The following is a 19,748-nucleotide window of genomic DNA, read 5'->3' as shown; positions in this document are numbered from 1 at the left end:
CCCCCCCAGGCGCGGGGCTGGGGCGAGGAAAGCCCGAGCTTTCCCCGACCCCAGCCCCCAGAACAGGCTGCTATCCGCAAGCCTTGGGAGCCCTGCGGGAAGTTCCCGCTGGGCTCCCCAGGCTTGCAGGTATCTGCCCGAAGCCCGGGGCGCACTGCTCAGCGCGCCTCAGGCTTTGGGATGTAGGCTGCTATCTGCAAGCCTGGGAAGCCCAGCAGGAACTCTCGCCAGGCTCCCAAGGCTTGTGGAGAGCTGCCCGAAGCCCGGGGTGCGCTCTGCTGCGCTCCCCGGGTTTCGGGCTGCAGGCTGCTGTCTGCAAACCTTAGGAGCCCGGCGGGAACTCCCGCAGGCTCCCAAGGCTTGCAGATAGCTTCCTGAAGCCTGGAGAGCGAGAGGGGTCGGTGCGCACCGACCCCTCTTGCTCTCTAGGCTTCAGCAAAAGCCTGCATTCGCCCCATAGGACGCACACACATTTCCCCTTCATTTGTGGAGAGGAAAAAGTGCGTCCTATAGGGCGAAAAATATGGTGTATCTATATAGACAGCACATGACTGTTTTTTTTTCTAGGCTACCCCAGCAGTGGTCAGCATTGCACCTTCCCAACATGACACAAGGGAGAATTGGTTGCTGGGACCCCTCATAGACAAAGAAAGGAAGACAGAATTCTATGCTTCAAGGTATTGTGGCTTCAAAAGTCTCCTATATCTCTTTTCCCCGACACTACAATGTGCAAAAAGTGTGGCAAACATGCTGAATGGGTATTGCACACAGGTGAGCTATCCCTGGAATGAGTGAAACAAGCAAACAGCTGGGATATGTTTTTCCCACAATGGAGACCAAGGGTGGGGATGCACTCTCACTGGTATGTAAGCAAACTGTGGCTGAATGCCAGGCACCCTGTCCCAACCACTGCTTCAACTTGCCATACCCTTACATGTACCTTCACTTGGAGAAGAACAGCTTGGCCTCAGATCTGCGTGTCAAAAGAGGTCATGCAGGTGTTGTCCTTTGCTCTCAGTCACTGAGTTCATGCTGCCTGTGCCATGGCAGTTTCTGTTATGCAGGGCACTGCGATTTTGCTGTGCCTAGTGGGATATGTGTTACGTGTGAAATGGGACTGGGATAAATCCTATCCCTGTGAGTATATTGGCTCCTACATTAGCTGCCTCATACAGTGCCAACATTGTCATGCCAGCCCATGACTGGGGGGCACCAGGAATGTTCCCATGGAGGCAGCAGTTGTTTCAGCCTGCTGCTGTTCCAGCAGTGTTGCCACAGGGTGTGGCCTTTGTTGTTTGAGTCTGTGCTTTTTGTAGCAGCAGTTTTCTCTCGGCTTTTGCGGTGAGCATGTGTAGGATGATGACTAAGTTACGCCAGTGTTGCATCAGTGTAAGGACAACAGTGTTGTTTTGGCATGGCTGCAGACTTAACAAACACTTTCTAAGGTAATATGCTCTACAATGGGACATTCTGATGAGACACGCATGGTACTGCACTTTAAAGTCTTTATAGTGCAGTATCACGCTTGTCTCAGAAGACTTTATATAGTGCAGTACCATGGGAATATTCCCAAGCAGATGCAACCTTATCCTGTTCCTCTAGAGACAGCCTAGGCCAGCTTCTCCCAAACAGCAAGTTAGACAATTTTAAGGCCACAACAAGTGTTAGCAGTGGCTCCTTCTTAACTGTGGTTACAGGATACATTGGTATCAACATTAGCTCCTAGGATAACCAGGAGTCCCATTGAACTAGGATTCAAAACTAGTATTAAACCATGCCTTTGAATCCTACTTAAATGGAAGCCCAATCTGGTCTTAGCCTTGGCAAATATAAATACTGATGTGTCCTTTACTTGTGTTTGCGAGGGAAGGGGAAGAAAGAGAAGGAGCTCATACTCCTGCGGCTCATTCCCAACCTCATAGCTGCAGTTAAAAGGAAACTAGCATTGGCTCTGCACCAGCACATCTATGAATCCAGAAAAAAAACATCAGAAGCTCTCTCTATCTGTTGCATTTGTATCCCACCCATCTTTCCTAGCAGTTTATCCCAACATACCGCAGGTTATAAAAATGTTTCACGCAGACATTTTTTCTGATCATTGTTTCCCCATTTGTTGTTTCACTGTACATCTTTGGAGTTTTTAATGTGATGTACACACAGAGATACTTACATGAAAGGTGGTATATATTTCTAGTGAAGAGACAATGCTTAAGGTATATGGGTAAATGCTTTTGAATGTTCAAGAAACTTCGCATACAGTATTGCGTTGTAATCCTTCCAATAACGCTGTAAGGTAGGTAAAGTTTGTTACTGTCATATTTCAGACAGGAAGTGGAGACGGGAGGTGGCTGTCTTCCATGGCAGAGGAATATGTGAACTTCCCGATTCAGTTTTGTTTCTTAGACCAGAGGTAGCCAATCTATGGTCATCTAGATCAGGCTTCCTCAAACTCGGCCCTCCAGATGTTTTTGGGCTACAACTCCCATGATCCCTAGCTAGCAGGACCAGTGGTCAGGGGTGATGGGAATTGTAGTCTCAAACCATCTGGAGGGCCGAGTTTGAGGAAGCCTGATCTAGATGTTGGACTCCATCAGTCCCAGCCAGCATGACCAGAGTTCAAGGATGATGGGAGTTTTAGTCCAACATCTGGAGGGCAACAGGTTAGCGATACCCCTGCCTGAAACAGGTCTTATCCCATGTTATGCTAGCAACCCTGTGAAATACAACAGGTCAAGAGACAGGAGCTTACCCAAAGCAACTCACTGAACTTCTGATTGATCAAACACTTTAACCAGTGCTGGCTTTATGACATTGTCATGCCTAAAGCAGAGGTGTTTTAAAAAAACTCTTTTATTTTTTTACTCTGCATATCCCAGGAGTACCCACTGCTGTAGCATGACTGACCTGGTGCCTGGATAGGAGACCACTGAAAATCCCATATGAACTGCCCTCATGCTCTCTGAAAGTAAATAATAAAGTGTGGGGGGGGGGTGGAATCCTAAAAGAGGCCTCCTACATTCTTTTATTTTTTTGATGTGCGAAAAATTGGAGGTTACTCACCAAGAAACTATGACCACTTCTTTCATGGTAGTGCTTTTATACAAGGAAATGGCTATAAACTCTGTATCACAAATGAAAAACCACACAGTAGAATTTAGGAAACTATGGGGGGCTCAAGCCAGGCGACTTAAATGGTGAACAAAACTCAGTTGCTGCCTTTGAATTCAGCACTGCTGGCATCTCGTTACAAAATGACATATCATGTCAGCAGCAGGATTAAGAAATTATTTCTCTCTTTCTCCGTTCCCATGCTATAGGAGTTGTTGTGTCACAAATTGATGAGAGTAACTGGGGACAGATGATGGACATACACATTATTCCCTTCCTGTGATCCCTCTCCTATAAAGAACAAAGCAGGCAACTTAAGTACACAAACTTCTCCAGCTCATATGTAGACCACAGATGGAGTGATGTTTTTCACCCTGCAGATTCCACCAGAACTGCATATTTATCTTGTACTGGCAATAAAGAATAATCAAGACAGACCTCTATAAGTGATAAAAGAAAAGAAACTTGCCCATTTAATCTCCACAGTTTTGTTTTCCCTAGTCATGGATTCGGGGTAGACACTGTTTGTAGTGGTGTGATCTATATCCACACACACCACAGGACACTTATACAGATCTACACTTCTAATTCATTAACAAAAAAGCATATGATACATTGCAATTGCAAAAGCTACAAACATTATCTTAGTAATCTATAGACTTCTAAGCAAAGTGCTGCAAATTATGGCTGGCTTTGGGAGCTGACCAAGGCCTGTGTTCGCCACTCACGCTGCCTCCAGTATTCAAGGTGGGCACTGAGCTTTGGAGGCATTCCAACATGGCCAGGGCCCAGTACAACCACAAGGGAAAGTCTCTCCCTACTTTACTCTTCAGCTGAAAGGGGAATGGGCTCACCCCCTACTGTACTGAGCCCCAGAGGTATTCAGAAAGCAGTGAAATGCCTTGCTGAGGCTCAGTGCAACCTCAGGAAAACAGACCACTCTGTGTCTGGAGGGAAGCCATGGTATATAGATTAGCAACTAATAGTTTGTCTCTCCATAACAAACCAGGAGATATGAACAAAGAATAAACTTTGGCTTCCTGCTCATGATATGTATGTCTGGAATGAGACAAAACACAAGATTGGGTTAGAGCATAAGTCTAAGACTAACCATAGCTTAGCCTTGGATAACATAGTTGCAGCAGGAGGGGGAAAGGGTGCAGTAGTCACAACCTTCATTTTGGGAGCCTACACATTTGCTAGTTCTTGCTAAGGCATGATTTACCTTAGCATTGTGTGTGAATTGGGTCAACAGCTGCTTTTATCCAAGGCCACCTGGTACATTTGCATCCAAGTAAGGTTTTGACCAGGGACTTCCCAGCTCAGAGCTCATCATCTTGTTAACCACAGTTACGCTTATACCTGTTAGTACACGGGTCAGCAAACTTACTGCGCCTTGGGCTGGTGTCTCCAGTGCCGGTCCGGTGGGCCGGAGGGCGGGGGAGCACGTGCCCATACGCGTGCGCACACACTATTTCCGGTGCACTTCCAGGTCGGAGGAGCACTGGAAATAGCTTGTGTGCATGTGCATGGGCCTCTTCCGACCCAAATGTACACCGGAAATAATGCTTGCGCATATGCACAAGCTATTTCCGGTGCTCCTCTGACCCAGAAGTGGACAGCGCAGCACCGGTAAGATCAGGCAGCGGCAGTCGCCGTGGGCCAGATGAACGAGTCCCTCGGGCCTTATCCGGCCCGCGGGCCTTAGTTTGGGGACCCCTGTGTTAGTAGGTGCAGGAGAATGGCAGTCTAGTGATCTGTGGATCACTCTCAATAGAAAATGCCACCAGCTTTAGCTAAAGTGTTTTTGAGTCAAATTTGGAGACTCCTGCTTAGATGAAACCTTTCAGGAATTTAAAAGGTAAGCAAAAAAAGAAAACCAAGAAGACTAGTGAAATATTTGGCTTGTGGGGGTGGTGCCATACATCCCTAATTTTAAAGATGAGCAGCAAAGGAAAAATACATATCACATTCTTAGCAATGGAAAGCAACGAAATAACTAGGTCACGGCAAGGGACTGAAATTTGCCAAGGATCTTAGCAAAGCTTATATGGTACTTCCCATATGCAGCAAGGCTAATCTTATGGTGATGCTTGTGGAATTTCTATCAGGCTTGAATTCTGAATTTTACAAGTTTTTACAAGTTTCACTTTGTAGAGAAAACACAATGCAAATGCTAGCTGTCTATACATAATGGTGACCTTAAACCGCACACCCAACTCACGCATAAATATTTGTTCTTATCGGCAAATGATCACTGAGAAGACAGCCCTACGTTGCTGCAAGTGCCCTCAGAAATGGTTTGTGCTTGCCCAATTAGGAATTTCAACTTCAAACGTATCTCAAAGGTTTGGTTTAAAATAAAATCCAAACACTAAGTAAATATACTGCTGAAAGACTGCTCTAAGCTTTTGGAACGCTGCACTTGATTTATGTAACAGCACAGAAAAACACAAACAAAGCAGGCTTACCACACCAAAAGATAAGTTATTAGAGACACTGCTTAACATACCAGAGTGTCACACACCTAAAATATGTTAGCTAGAAGCAGTATCACCTTTCAGTTTGGAGATTGCAGAGATATAAACAAAGGTTAAGAAGAAAAAACTTCATTTGTGTTTTAAAAAAGTGAAAGATAGTGATTTTTTAAAATTCTGAACAAAGTACTTATGATGGTAAAAATGGTAAATGTCCTTCCTAATAGAGTACGGATACATTTAAGTCCCCTGCATATGCCACCTGTTTCCCAGATCATCCTGTGACAGGGACTGGCACCCTTGTCTTCATCAAGGGCCATATTTTTTCAGGGGGTAATCTGTCAGTTGGTAGAGTGCTACATACAAGCACTGGGCAGGATCAGCCCTTTTCACTCTCTGCCACTTCTCCCTTCATCTCTGCCACCTCTCTCACCCACAGCCACCATTTTTCAGATTACGCTGAGGGAAGATGTGGCCATAGGGCTGCTTCTTGCTCATATGTGCGCTATGGAACCCCAGGAGCTCAGCCAAATGTCTCAAGAGGTTTCTGCTGCCTGCTCCTTCAGATTCTCCACACACACACACACACACACACGCCACCGCCACAATACAATACAATGCTGACATAGAGCTCTGCTTCTCCATAACATCTGGGTCAGGAGAGACTGTACATGATGTGGACCATAGTCTGCAAACAGTGGTGAACTGGATGAGGGCCGGAAAACTGAGCTTGAACCCTGGGGAAATGGAGGCACTGTGGATTGGTGGATCCTGTGTCTGGGAGAGTGGACAGTCCATATTCTAGTTGGGCAGTTTAGGCATCCCCCTTGAGCCATCTTTGTCGCTGGAGGCTCAGGTAGACTTGGTGACTAGAAGTGCTGTTTTGGCATGCCAATTATGGCCATGGTGATTCCTGCATTGGTAGCCTCAAGGCTTTTTGCAATGTGCTGGGGGGAAGGGGAGCTGATGCAAAACGTTGTGGCTAGATATGAAGAGTCTATTGCAGGCATAGGCAAACTCCGGCCCTCCAGATGTTTTGGGACTACAATTCCCACCATCCCTAGCTAACAGGACTAGTGGTCAGGGATGATGGGAGTTGTAGTCCCAAACATCTGGAGGGCCGGGTTTGCCTATGCCTGGTCTATTGCCAGCACACAACGATGGTGCCCAAAAGCTTGCACAGGCTGCCCCTATGCTACCAGGCCAGGCTCATGGTTCTTGCATTTATTTAGAAGGCCCTTAACAACTGGGATCCAGGGTATCTCACGGACCACCTTACTTATAAAGGTAAAGGTACCCCTGCCCATATGGGCCAGTCGTGTCTGACTCTGGGGTTGCGTGCTCATCTCGCTTAAGAGGCCGGGAGCCAGCGCTGTCCAAAGACACTTCCGGGTCACGTGGCCAGCGTGACGAAGCTGCTCTGGCGAGCCAGCACCAGCGCAGCGCACGGAAATGCCGTTACCTTCCTGCTATAAAGCGGTATCTATTTATCTACTTGCACTTGGGGGTGCTTTCGAACTGCTAGGTGGGCAGGAGCTGGGACCGAACGACGGGAGCTCACCCCGCCACAGGGATTTGAACCGCCGACCATGCGATCGGCAAGTTCTAGGCACTGAGGTTTTACCCACAGCGCCACCCGCGTCCCCCACCTTACTTATATCCCTGCTCAATCAATCAGTCTGCAATTGTTTTGTTTAAAAAGCTGACCTGAAAATGCACCAGCCTTTTAGGCTATATTTCTCCTATACACACTTCCCCATAATCTATTGCACTGTGTATGTGCAATACATGGATTCTTATGTGCACTTTCCCCTAATACATGATTTCTAGCACACACTTTTTGATTGGAGAACCGCACTGCAAAATTTGGAAAAGCGCAAATTTTGAAAGATCTCAGGTTGTATATTGTTTTGTGAACTGCTAATTCCTCTCTGCATCCCTAGCCACTTTGGCTACATAAGAATCCTCACTTGAACAATGAACTTGCTAGTTGTATATAGGATTTCAAATAAGCGGTATTGTCAGAATGCCAGAGAACTGGAGGGACCCTGGTTAGAAAAACTAGTAGACCAGGCACCAGAAGCTCAAAAGCGTGGATAGTCTCACCTGCATGATTTTTGCGGCAGCTTCAAAGGACCCAAGAACTAGAAATGAACTCTCCTGGTGATGCTAGATTTTTGCAAGAGCTGCCACCCAGGTACGCAGATCAGCCCAGACATGCACACTCACTCATCTAGTTACCAATTCCAGACACAGCTCCAGTCTGAATGAATTTCAGTCTTACAAATTTGCTCCTTCAGATCAGCATTTTCCCTCCCTTTCCTCCCAAACCTTTTCAGCTCCTTCCAGTCTCTGTGGTTCATGGACTACCTGACTAAAGCAGAAAGAACCTTGTATTTTTAGTCAAGACTTTGGGGATCAGTTGGGTGGTGGGTGCTTTTTTTGTTTTCGTTTTAAGAGTGTGAGAAAGGGAGGGACATATTTCCCTTCTCTCTCTCTCTCTCTCTCTCTCTCTCTCTCTCTCTCTCTGCAGATTAAGTCCCCTGCAAATTTGGCACACATTCTTGCATAAGGAAGTAAGAGACAAAGCAACAGACAGGTAATTACATGGCATGAGCTTCAGGGAAATCCAGTTGGCTCTGGAAGAAGCCTTCAATTGGCCAGCTGGTTCCCAAGTGCTTCTCAAAGAAGGGCTAGTCCTATAAAGCCTGGTGCTCTCTTCTAGTACACAAATGACCAGCTATAAGAGGCTGAATAATATTTTTCCTCACTTCCCATCTTCTCCACTGTGAACCAAGCAGGAAAGACTTTTCCATATTCAGCTACTTCTAAGCAACTTGACACCCAAAGTGTGTTGGGGTGGTAATAATATTTATTCTATATGGTACTTAATATATATATATATATCCTACCAAAAGTACACAATTACAAATTACTTCCCTTATTACCAGAAGTGTTGCTCTTTCCTTCCCAATATTGCAAACGGTTAAAAGGAATGCTTTTTAATGCTTGGAAAGGATTATGGACAGGATTTTCAGAAGGACCCTTGTGGAAAACCAAGTGTCAAATCCAGGATTCCCCTCTGGTACCCTTGAGAACACAAAAAAAAACACCTGCCCAGTATAATCAGGCATAAAATACACATCTTGCCTACAAAATGGGAACGCCATACACTTGCAGACAGAAGCACATCTGCAGCTAAGAGCCTGCAAAGGCTTCAGAGGGGCAAAGTGGAGAAGGACGGCAATGATAAATGGGTGGGTTAGCTACGGAAATTAAGTGCACCATAGTTAAATAGCCAACAAAAATAATTATTAGCTCACTTTACATGCATTCGCAATCCATGTCAGCGGCTAGTAGAGGAAACAGTCTGTGACTGTTGAGAGTGTGCACTGTATGTAAGAGAATGCTAAGGATGTGTTTGGAATATGTTACTCTGGGGCAGGAGTAGGTTGTAGTTTCTGCTCAGTTATTTTGTCTAGTTGCTAATGATACTTTATACCTGGATTTCTTTTTCGTATTTTTGTGTTTAACTTATACGTGTAAAGTTGTTCTTTCGTTTCAGATAATATTTGCTTTGCTGCTAATTATTCTGCTTGTCTTTTTGTAATTGAATTTTGTTTGTAATGTTTTATTTTGCTGATTGCTTTTCGCATTTTAACTTCTATAAATTGTGGTTCTATAAATTGTGGTTACATCTATGAAGATGTAAGTATCAGCAGAAGATCCCACTACTCATAATTCAAAGTTTGATTTGCTGACCTTGCAAAGTATTAAAGGGAAAATAAGTTGCCCTATCACATGTCTAAAGAAAAACACGACTTTTTCTTTACAAATCCTGAAGCAAATATTTTTTAAGGAATTTGCCACCAATGAGAAAATGACTTGTATAAAAAGAGAAATTCTGAATAAATGTAAAGATATTTAGTGGGCCTTCCTTGACCTTCAAATATATGTGAAGGGGGGTATAGTTTTATGAGAAAAAGTTTGATGAGTTTATTCTGGACCAAATATTTTGGAAGGCAGTGTTATTTTGTTATATGATTCTGTTTCTAATCAATAAAAATGAACTGTATATTTGGATGTTATATGTTTTGAAGTGAGTTGGTATAAGACTATTCACTATAATATTGTATTCGTTTTGTTGTTGTATGGCTGCTGATGTTTTTGTGAGTCTCTTTTGGAAGATTTGCGTGGAAACGTAGCATGCAAACTGAAGTAATAACTACCACTACTCACCACCCTGCTTAAGATATTGGGAGCAGGCTTTGGTAAGAGGTAGCCCGTTCCACTAAGTGCCTCTCTTCCACTTAAGATTTACATCAGCATCTCAGCTAACCATGAAAAATGTTCACCAGGGTCCCCCTTAGCTAGGATTGGAAGCTAGTTAAGGGCATCTAGTTAGAACCAGCAGAGAAAATATTTTGCTGGAGAGGAGAAGAGGAGAGCAGGAACCACATGATTCTGAATGATCTCCCAGCATTATGTCTCTCCTAGCCCTTGAAAGGAATGCTGTCCATGCAAGGAATACAAACTGGAATGTGTGTACAAAATGTATCAAGAGCACTGCCTCCTAATACATAAAAAACATTAAACATTGTAAAGGGAGGGACAGCAATTAATGTAAGCTCAGAAGTGACGTATGAATAAAAATTTCTGCACAGACAAACTAATCTAGACCTCATCCATTGCTCTTCCCTGCCCCATGAGAAAACTTAACAGGAAGAAACTTAACAGGCAGAACACCTAAACGGGCAAATAATTACCTTTTAACTCTCTGAAGAGGTCACCATCAATTAGCTTACAGGAGCTCTTAACAAACAGGGAGAAAAGGTGGAAGGGAGCTGGAAGCGATGCCTGAATCCACAATGCACAAGGTTTTTCCTAATAGAAACATAAGGGGAAAAACAAAGTAGTTAGTTATCCCTTTTCAGGTCTTTTGATGGAGCATATGATAACCACTAAAAATGGAAACAATGATAACACAACATAGGCTGGGACTCAATACTGCAAAGATCCTATCTTATTACTGTATCGATAACACACATTTGAACGCATTTTAGATTGAACTATTTAAAGTTGTATGCATCTTCAAGACCTAATTTCAGTTAGCTAATTGTTGTAGAAGTACCTTAACAAATGTCTTACCTCTGTACACACACACACACACACACACAGAGAGAGAGAGAGAGAGAGAGAGAGAGAGAGAGAGAGAACCCTCAACACGTGCATTTAACTTGTGAACATTTAACTTTACGCAATAGATAGATAGATAGATAGATAGATAGATAGATAGATAGAGCGGGTGGAAAGGGGGTAGGGGTCCAGGAGGAAAAAGACTTTGGCAATCACACCTGCCATTGCACCCATTGTGTTTTGACTATATGCAATTCTGGCTTTAGGCACAACCCCCAGAATGTAATCCCTATGTGAGCTGAGGACTTGCTTCATGAGTTGAGGGATTACACATATATGCAAAGTGCTTTATGACCATTCTCTTAGTCATCCCTGCCAAAACCTTAAGAGGTAAGTGATTAATATTCTGATTTTACAGATGGGGAACTGACGCTGAGTAATGGTGGCTTCTTCCTTAAGGCCACCCAGGGAGAGTCTCACCAATATCTGACCAGTCCAAACGCAGCACCCCAACCAATGAACAAAATGGCAACTCAACTTTCCCAACCTGACCAGTGTTGACATAATAAAAATGCAAATAAAAGAGCCGAGACAGACAGTGTAATCAGTGATACATCCCTCTCAATTAAACTGTTATAACACTAAGATGCTTTAGGCGATATTATGATGAAGTCTCCCATGACCTTAGACAGAAAAATTACAGAGATACCTAGGTGGCAGAGCCAGTTTATAATTGCTGTGCTAGTTAAATCTAAAGTGCCTCAACATTTGTAGGTTTTACAGCACAATCCTAACCTTGTCTACTTAGAAATGTGTCCCATGGAATTTGGTGGGGCTTACTCCCAGGTAAATAGGGCTAGGATTGCAGTGTTGGTCTCCCATCTATCAGAGAACAAAAAGAGAGGAAAGATACAACCTACTAAGCATCCTTACAACACATCACAAATATTCTCATCACTTCACAAATATGGTTCCAGTAATCCATAGAACCAGTGTCCACTACAGGCATTTGGGAATCCCTCAGTGGGCTTCCCTCAGAATGGGGCCTCCTTCTGCCACAGTCACTGCTGCCCATACATTTGGTCTTTGTCCCTGGAACTAATCTGCACAACCATTCAGGGCAATCATCATCTCCTTGGTTTAAACAGCTGCCTCCATCCCCTACTCAATTTTATCAGTTATGAGGATCAAGGATCAAGAATACAAGTAGTCACCCATATTCATCCAAGCCCCTCGTCCACAACCTTGAGCTGCACCGAATGTAACTCATCCAACCAAACTGGATCAAACGGTGTTCTGGATACCTTTCAAGGTTCATCAACAGAATCACCGTTGGGGCATATTTAAGCAACCTGAAATGCTTCACACACAAAAAAACACAGTGGGCCGCTGTCAGTTCCACAGGTGCCTTTGGGCCAGCATGTAAAAGGCTCGGCACCACCAGAGATAACTCTGCTGTATGGCACAAGGAGGATGCAATGGAGTCAGCACAAAGTAATTGTTCTTCCAGAGTTAAAACCATGCTAGAGGTGGCTTATGACACGAAAAAACTGCATAATTCAAACCTAACAAAAGTAGTCATAAACAAGAAATAAAATGCCTCAAAGTACCCAACCAAATAAAACAATTTCCACATCAATCATAATAAGATCTAAAACAAAGAAACACAAACTTAATATCAATAACAGCAACAACCCTCACCCACGGCAACACCCCAACCCCAGCCCAAGATTCTCTTCAGTGGCCTCAGCTTTTGCACTTGGAGTCAGACAGACAGACCCCTGGTACATTGGGGAAAATAGCTGGGAGTCCATCACAACAGATAACATAGAAGAAGGTTAGATTATTGCAATGTGTTATATGTAGGGCTGTCTTTGAAGACGGTTCTTCTCTGCAGTGGCTCCCAGTCTGTGGAATGCTCTCCCCAGGGAAGTTCGCCTGGTGCCTTCATTATACACCTTTAGGCACCAGGCAAAAACATTCCTTTTTAACCAGGCCTTTGGTTGATCTGAGTGACATTCTATGCCATTTTAAAATGTGGCTCTTTGGGGGGGGGGGTTGCTGTTTTTATTTTGATTCTATATATTGGGGTTTTTATGTCGAACTTTTCTGTGAACCGCCCTGAGACCTCAGGGTATAGGGTGGTAAAGGTAAAGGTAAAGGGACCCCTGACCATTAGGTCCAGTCGTGGCTGACTCTGGCGTTGCGGCGCTCATCTCGCTTTATTGGCCGAGGGAGCTGGCTTCCAGCTTCCAGATCATGTGGCCAGCATGACTAAGCCCTTCTGGCGAACCAGAGCAGCGCATGGAAACACTGTTTACCTTCCCACTGGAGCAGTAACTATTTATCTACTTGCACTTTGACGTGCTTTCAAACTGCTAGCAGGAGCAGGGACCAAGCAACAGGAGCTCACCCCGTTGCGGAGATCTGAACCGCCGACCTTCTGATCGGCAAGTCCTAGGCTCTTTGAGAAGCACTGGGCTAGAAAATCCCAGAGAGATACGGTGGTACCTCAGTTTACAAACAGTCCTGTTTATGAACCATTCAGTTTACGAACTCCACAAAACTGGAAATAGTGTTCTGGTTTGCAAACTTTACCTCGGTCTACAAACGGAAACTGAATGGTGGAAGGGCACCGGCGGCGTGAGGCCTCATTAGGGAAAGTGCGGCTCGGTTTAAGAATGGATCTGGTTTAAGAATGGGCTTCAGGGACAGATTAAGTTCGTAAACTGAGGTACCACTATATCTGCAAACCAATTAGAACTATCAACCTCTGGGTCCCCCACCTCTATGGAGAAAAAAAAGCCTCTGAAAGCCTAAATCTCAATAGGAAGTGATCCAGCCATGACAAGGGATTATTAAACTAGGTTAAGTTTGTCATGCAGATATGCCTTGACAAAGTAGTCACCCTTTTCTATTTAGTGTTGAAAACCTGGGTCAGAATAAAGATGATTCTGTTAAACAACACCCACAATTTAGATCCAAGCAACATAAACTATAAATGGTAAAATCAAATGTGATATGAATTAAAGGGCTGGCCACACACCATCATATATACATAAAGTGACCTCAATTCTCCAAGTGTCAGTTACTTTGCAGCCAAAATGCCATCACCCACCTATACATGAGACTGTGGTGCATAGCTGTCAACTTTTCCCTTTTCTTGCAAGGAATCCTATTCGGAATAAGGGAATTTCCCTTTAAAAAAGGGAAACGTTGAGAGCTATGCTGTGGTGTCTCTTGCGAAGTGAAGTCCAGGTATGTGCAATAGCAATATAATGCTTATTGGCTTGGTTGGGTGGGAATGACAAACTGGGAGGGCGTGATGGAATTCAGTGTTTGGGGCCGTGCACACTGAATTACACTATGCTGAGACATTTTACATTGTGCCATAGTGCGAACTCTGTTCTCTGATGCAGTCTTTATGAAGCCAAAACAGCACCACCCACACCCAAAACCTTTAGGGGAGAAACCCCTCCCTCAATTGGAAACAGTCCAAGGAGAACTGAGCATGCTTAGTGAGCATGAAATGCTGACTGACTGTTGGAGGAGATGGAAAATAGAGGGCCGGGGAGAAGCAGAGAATAATGGAACGGACTGGCAGGAGTCCTGAACAGCACTGCATAATTTTGTTGAAGGTTCTGCTTGATGTACCCTACAAACCAACCCATTTTCCACCAACTTGCAAGACTATGGAAGTTCAGTTTGTTAAGCTACACACCTATATGCACGGACACCCAGCGTACCACAAGCAAGCAAACAAAAATTAGAGAACAGTGTGTTAAGCATGACAAGAGAACCCAAAGGTTCAATCTAATCAAATTTAAGCGATAATTGAAGAGAAGACAGCTGTGTTCACAATCCTCCTACAAAGATCCGCAACTGTAAATTTTTCTAATGGGTTTAGTCCAATCATTTTCCTAAGCCATACCATTAGCAAAAATGAGCCTGCAGCCAAACCAGCATGAGCCAGGATTTCATTAGAGCTCATGCTGAGCAGGGTAATTTCTGGTCAGAGCTTGGACCCAGAGAACCAAAATTAAATCAGGTGCTTTTTGAATGTGGGTTTGGCAGCACTTAAGATTCCCTTATTCAGATTTATAGCCCACCATCACCCCTGTAGGCTCACAACAGCTCACAAAACATTTCAGCTTTTATGTGTCACTAAAAATATACCAAATATGTGTATTCCACTAAAATCAACCCTTACACCTACACTGTAGCACTAAAAACCCTCCCCAAATAAACACACAGCTCAGAAGAAAAGCTGAAGCATAACCTCTTGCAATAATGAACTCCAAAATCACTGAGGACACCATTCGAAGTATCCTCAGCTTCACACCAGATGCACTGACAGGCTCGGTGCTGTTACGAATTACGCCAAGGCAGGCAACCAATGTTACACGTCCCTGCCACCCCTCACTCACTGCAAGAGACAAGCACTATGATGAATTCAGGTCAGTCATGGCCCTTCGAGGGGACTGCTGCTAAATCCAATTGCACTGAAGAGTGGTCACTTTTATAAAAAAAATATATATTCTTCTTCACCAGCAATATCCAATGCAACATCCTATACAGTATATTAGGCTATGAGTTCTGGGTCAGTTAAAAACAGCAACAGTGTCACTCTGCCTGGCCAGCTGCCCTCACTAAGCCTCTGAGAATCTGATTTCTACCTTTTCATCTACATTTTTGATAATATTATTTTAGTATGTTCAATTGAGTAAAACAGGTGCCCTCCGAATGGACAGACTTCCCATGGGGAGGGGGAAAAGAGAGAAATGGTGTGTGTAACTGATAAATGGAGTAAAGAGACTGTGTATTCTTAAGAGTACATAATGGTGTTCACATACACATACTGCAGAAACATGGCTAGAAGAAATGTTTTAGATTTTGGTTTAGTTACCCGGCACTAATAATAATCCAAGAAAAACTGACAGAAGATGGGGGGGGCGCTTATAAAAAAAGATAGACTGTGTTTTGGAAATATATCAAAAGAGTGAGGGGGGGAGGGAAAAACAATGTAGGAGATTCATACAATAGAGTGAAGGGAAGCAGAAGAGAGCATTGTATAAATATACTATTAAGGAGATGTGGGAGAAATTTATATAGTACAACGAAGCATATGCAAATTTGTTCTCAAATCAAAAACAAGCTGGGAATGTAGAGACAGCAATAAGGAAAAATAAATTAAAAAATGGCCCATTCAATTCTGCTTTAAGACATCAGACATTAATAACAGTCCACAGCAGTGACATAAAAGGTGTATATAAAAAATAAAATTAATCTAGGAATGCCAGGCTGCATATAAAACAGAAGACAAAATTGATCCTATGTTGCCATACAGGCAATAATGATAAATACCGTAAGTTTATAGTAACATTGTACAATAGTATAAACATTGAAGATAACTGCAGGAATTAAAGCGGTTTGTATCCAGAAAACAGAATTACAAAAAGGCGGGAAAATGCCAGAAGCAGAAAGAGGAGAGGCCTTCCAAGGCGTGTATGTGAGTGTACAGATTAGCAAACAGTAGATCTGAGGAAGAATTCTAAAAGAAATCAGTTATTAAGGAGAAGAAAAGAAAAAAGCTGCACAAAATGAACGTTCAGCAAGAGCAGGGAGATGTAGAAAACAGCTGTGTGACAAAATTCATTGAGAATAGCAGGACACACTGAGTGCTGTTGTGTGTCAAAAACAAAAACACGACCCTTCAGAGTGGCACACATATCAATTCTGCTATAGGCAGTGTGATACATATGTCAATCTTACTCAGCCAAAACATTTCAATTCTGAGGAAAAGTGATGACAATTACATCAGCCCGAGCTCTGTTTGAACTGAAAGGTCGCAGTACCTTTAGTACAGTACTCAAGTTTGGGGGGGGGTCACAAAAGCAGCTTCCGAAAATGGCCATTTTCACTCACATCCTGACAAATTGACAACTGCACCATTATAGCTGATTAGGAGGTCTTGTGCAAAAAACCCACTTCCCCCAAAGATCAGACCTTTTGCAATAAAGTGGCAGGAAAATGCACTGCGAATTGTGGGATAACCCTGACTTGACACAAGATCCTCAAACCCGGGAAACAAACCAAAATGAATGCACAATAAACCAAACTGGTAAAATACTTCTTTCATAGCATGTACTATATAATATTTACCAGCAGAAAGAACTCATTTATTCTGTATTCAGGAGCCAATTTTAATATTCCACCTAGAAATGGTCTTTTTGGGCAGGGCGGGGCGGGGGGGGGGGTTGACACACAGGTAACAGTGTCTTGGTTTGTAACAAACGTGTATCCTGAAGATGTGTCTTTGTTATCCAGAATGAAGTTATAAATGCTACATACATCAGAAGCAAGCACAAATAAAGTCAAAAGAAAATATTTGCTATACAGCATAGCCTTACTAATCCAGTAATAATCATATACGCCGAAACATTACAGGCACGGGGAGAAGAAAATACTGCAGCTACAGTTTGTAAATGCACAAGGGTGGGGGGGAGAAAATCCAGATATTTTACGAAGTTTTATTGTGAACCTAAATGAAGCCTACTATTAGTAAAAGTTTAAAAAAAGGTTGTAACAAAGACACCAGAGCAATACATACGAGGCAGTGGCACTTTTCCCTGAGTCTCTACTAGCTCCATAAGAAAAAGCAAGCATTGCATTATTTAACACTATTTTAAATAACTGTCAATATGTATTCTATTTGCCTGTTTTGTGCCTCAGGTAGCACCCTGGGGAGATGTCTTTTATCACCGCATCATAAAGTTGCCCCACTAAAGCTGCCACTTTTCAGGTAAAACTCTTGCCTCTGATTCAATGCTGAGCTTTTACTGTCAGAAGAACTTGGGCGGAACATTCCTCGCCAGGCTCCACCTCCATCTATAACATCTTTTATTTTGATGGTATTACAAACAATGTCCGCAACTTACAGAACAATAAGCCTGGCAGAAAAAAAGGAGCTTCCATCCATAACAGAGAAACGTATTTTGCGGTGGTGTCTTTTTCGTTGCTCTGCTGTCGACTCCTTTCACGAGTGTCAAAATATCTGACATTTCTACGCATCTCAATTCCTTACGTTGCAATTACGGCAGGTCTTCTTTAAACTGCCCATCACGAAAGGTGAGGGGATTTACAATTACTTCAAAAGTCAGATGCACATACTTAAGAGGTTTAAAGCAAACTGAGGCAACTTTGACCAAAGTCCATATTTTTTAATAAAGCAGACAACGGAGAAAGTTTGCTTTATTATTGCGATCTGCCGAAAACCACATTTCCTTCCCATATGCATCCTTTTCAGAAGTAGCAGTTATGTTTCCCACACAGCTGTATTTCCTGCTACTATCAGCCCATAATGACTGCCAGCTGTTTCTCACAGAGCCAGTGGACAAAAGTCTGACCACGGAGCACTCCAAGCATAAACCAGCTTTGCAATCAGGTAGTCATTGGCTGCCAGCGAAATTAATTTCCTCTTACTATCATGAGCTGCTTGACATGATTGCAGGTATATTCTTGGTGGGGGGAAACTTCACAGTGCGATGCTGCCTTCTCAACTAACCTAAGGAGAGAGAGAGAGAGAGAGATCCTGCTGCACCATGCAGTAATTATTCCACCTGCTTTCATCTCCCTGCTCACCATCCTCAAGGCAAGAGCTGCCACTGGATTTCATCTATAACAACATTTTGGGAGTGGGGAGGGAAGAATGGCAATTTCCTGCCTGGGCAAAAACGACCAAAGAATTTTGAGAAGAGCAAGATGAGGTTTGGAAATTATCAAATGCCAATTTAGGAGCACATTAATGGAGGTTTTCGGTCAAGCTGTGTTGCGGGCATGCTTGTAAATAAATACCATCTGCCTCTCGCTCAAACTGGATGTCCACTTGGGAATCCAGGGCAGGCCAAGCTGATAAAATTGGAGCTGCTGCTAATTTCTGCCTGTGGTTAAATTCAGAGTCAAATGCGGAGGTAGCAACATTTTTGAGGGAAATGACTCTGAATTAATGCAGATGGAATATATGTCATGTAGGGATAGATGACTGAAGGAGGTTTCACTAGCAAAAGCCTTCACTTAGTAAGGTTTTAGGAGATGAGTTGGACTTCTGTAGGAACATAGTACTGAGGAAATCAGATGCTAACTAACCATGGCGTTTACAGACCCACTTCTTTAGCCAGTCAAGTGTTTCCCACAACTTCTGTGGGAAATGTTGCCCCTGGCCCCTTTGTCCAGATTTCTGATCCAGTGATAAGTGTGATAATATTTCCCCCATTACTTGGCAGGTTCATACAGACAACCACTTTTACTGAGAGCCAGTGTGGTGTAGTGGTTAAGAGCGGTAGACTCGTAATCTGGGGAACCGGGTTCGTGTCTCCGCTCCTCCACATGCAGCTGCTGGGTGACCTTGGGCCAGCCACACTTCTCTGAAGTCTCTCAGCCCCTCTCACCTCACAGAGTGTTTGTTGTGGGGGAGAAAGGGAAAGGAGAATGTTAGCCGCTTTGAGACTCCTTAAAGGGAGTGAAAGGCAGGGTATCAAATCCAAACTCTTCTTCTTCTTACTGTGTGGTAATATTCACACAGTGAAGGAGGCTGTGGCTCAATAGCAGAGCATTTTCCTTGCAAGCAGAAGGTCACAGGTTTCTCACAGAAACTCCAGGTTGGACTGCAATGACCTCTGTCTGAAAACCTGGGGAGCTGGTGTCAGTCAATGTAGGGGACACTGTGCTACACAATTCTTATGTACTATTTGGTAAACGGTAGCCCAAATTTCTTCATTAAAATGATTAGTTCTAATTTTCCCCCTCTGCTTCTCTACCTGCTCCCCTACTCTGGACGTGGGAGAATTTATTCCTATGTCACTTGCAAATGCTTACAACCATTTTCAACTATTACTTTTGAGTGTTTTCAGTGGGGGTTTGGAACTGGACACCTGCCTATTTTCCAACACCCCTTTACAGTATTTGTATCCTGTCCAGCGTGGTTGCTATAATGTCTGCAGTTGCTCCCAGGCCAAACCAGATATGTGA

The 19,748-nt window shown here is 43.6% G+C and overlaps 1 protein-coding gene across 15 annotated transcripts in view; it reads right to left on the bottom strand.

Annotated features, from left to right (window-relative positions):
- Positions 1–19,748, bottom strand: part of ZMIZ1 (zinc finger MIZ-type containing 1) — a 377,100-nt gene that overhangs the window by 280,809 nt on the left and 76,543 nt on the right. For all 15 annotated transcript variants that reach the window (XM_083738291.1, XM_083738293.1, XM_083738280.1 and 12 more), the window contains exon 2: positions 10,352–10,469. The gene's annotated coding sequence lies outside the window, so the exon portion shown is untranslated. The remainder of the gene's footprint in view (positions 1–10,351; positions 10,470–19,748) is intronic.

Source organism: Podarcis gaigeae (assembly GCF_964106915.1).
Source record: "Podarcis gaigeae genome assembly, chromosome: 5".
Taxonomy (NCBI): Eukaryota; Metazoa; Chordata; class Lepidosauria; order Squamata; family Lacertidae; genus Podarcis; species Podarcis gaigeae.
Note: the sequence above shows the minus strand (reverse complement) of the source record. Positions and strands in the feature narration are given on the sequence as shown.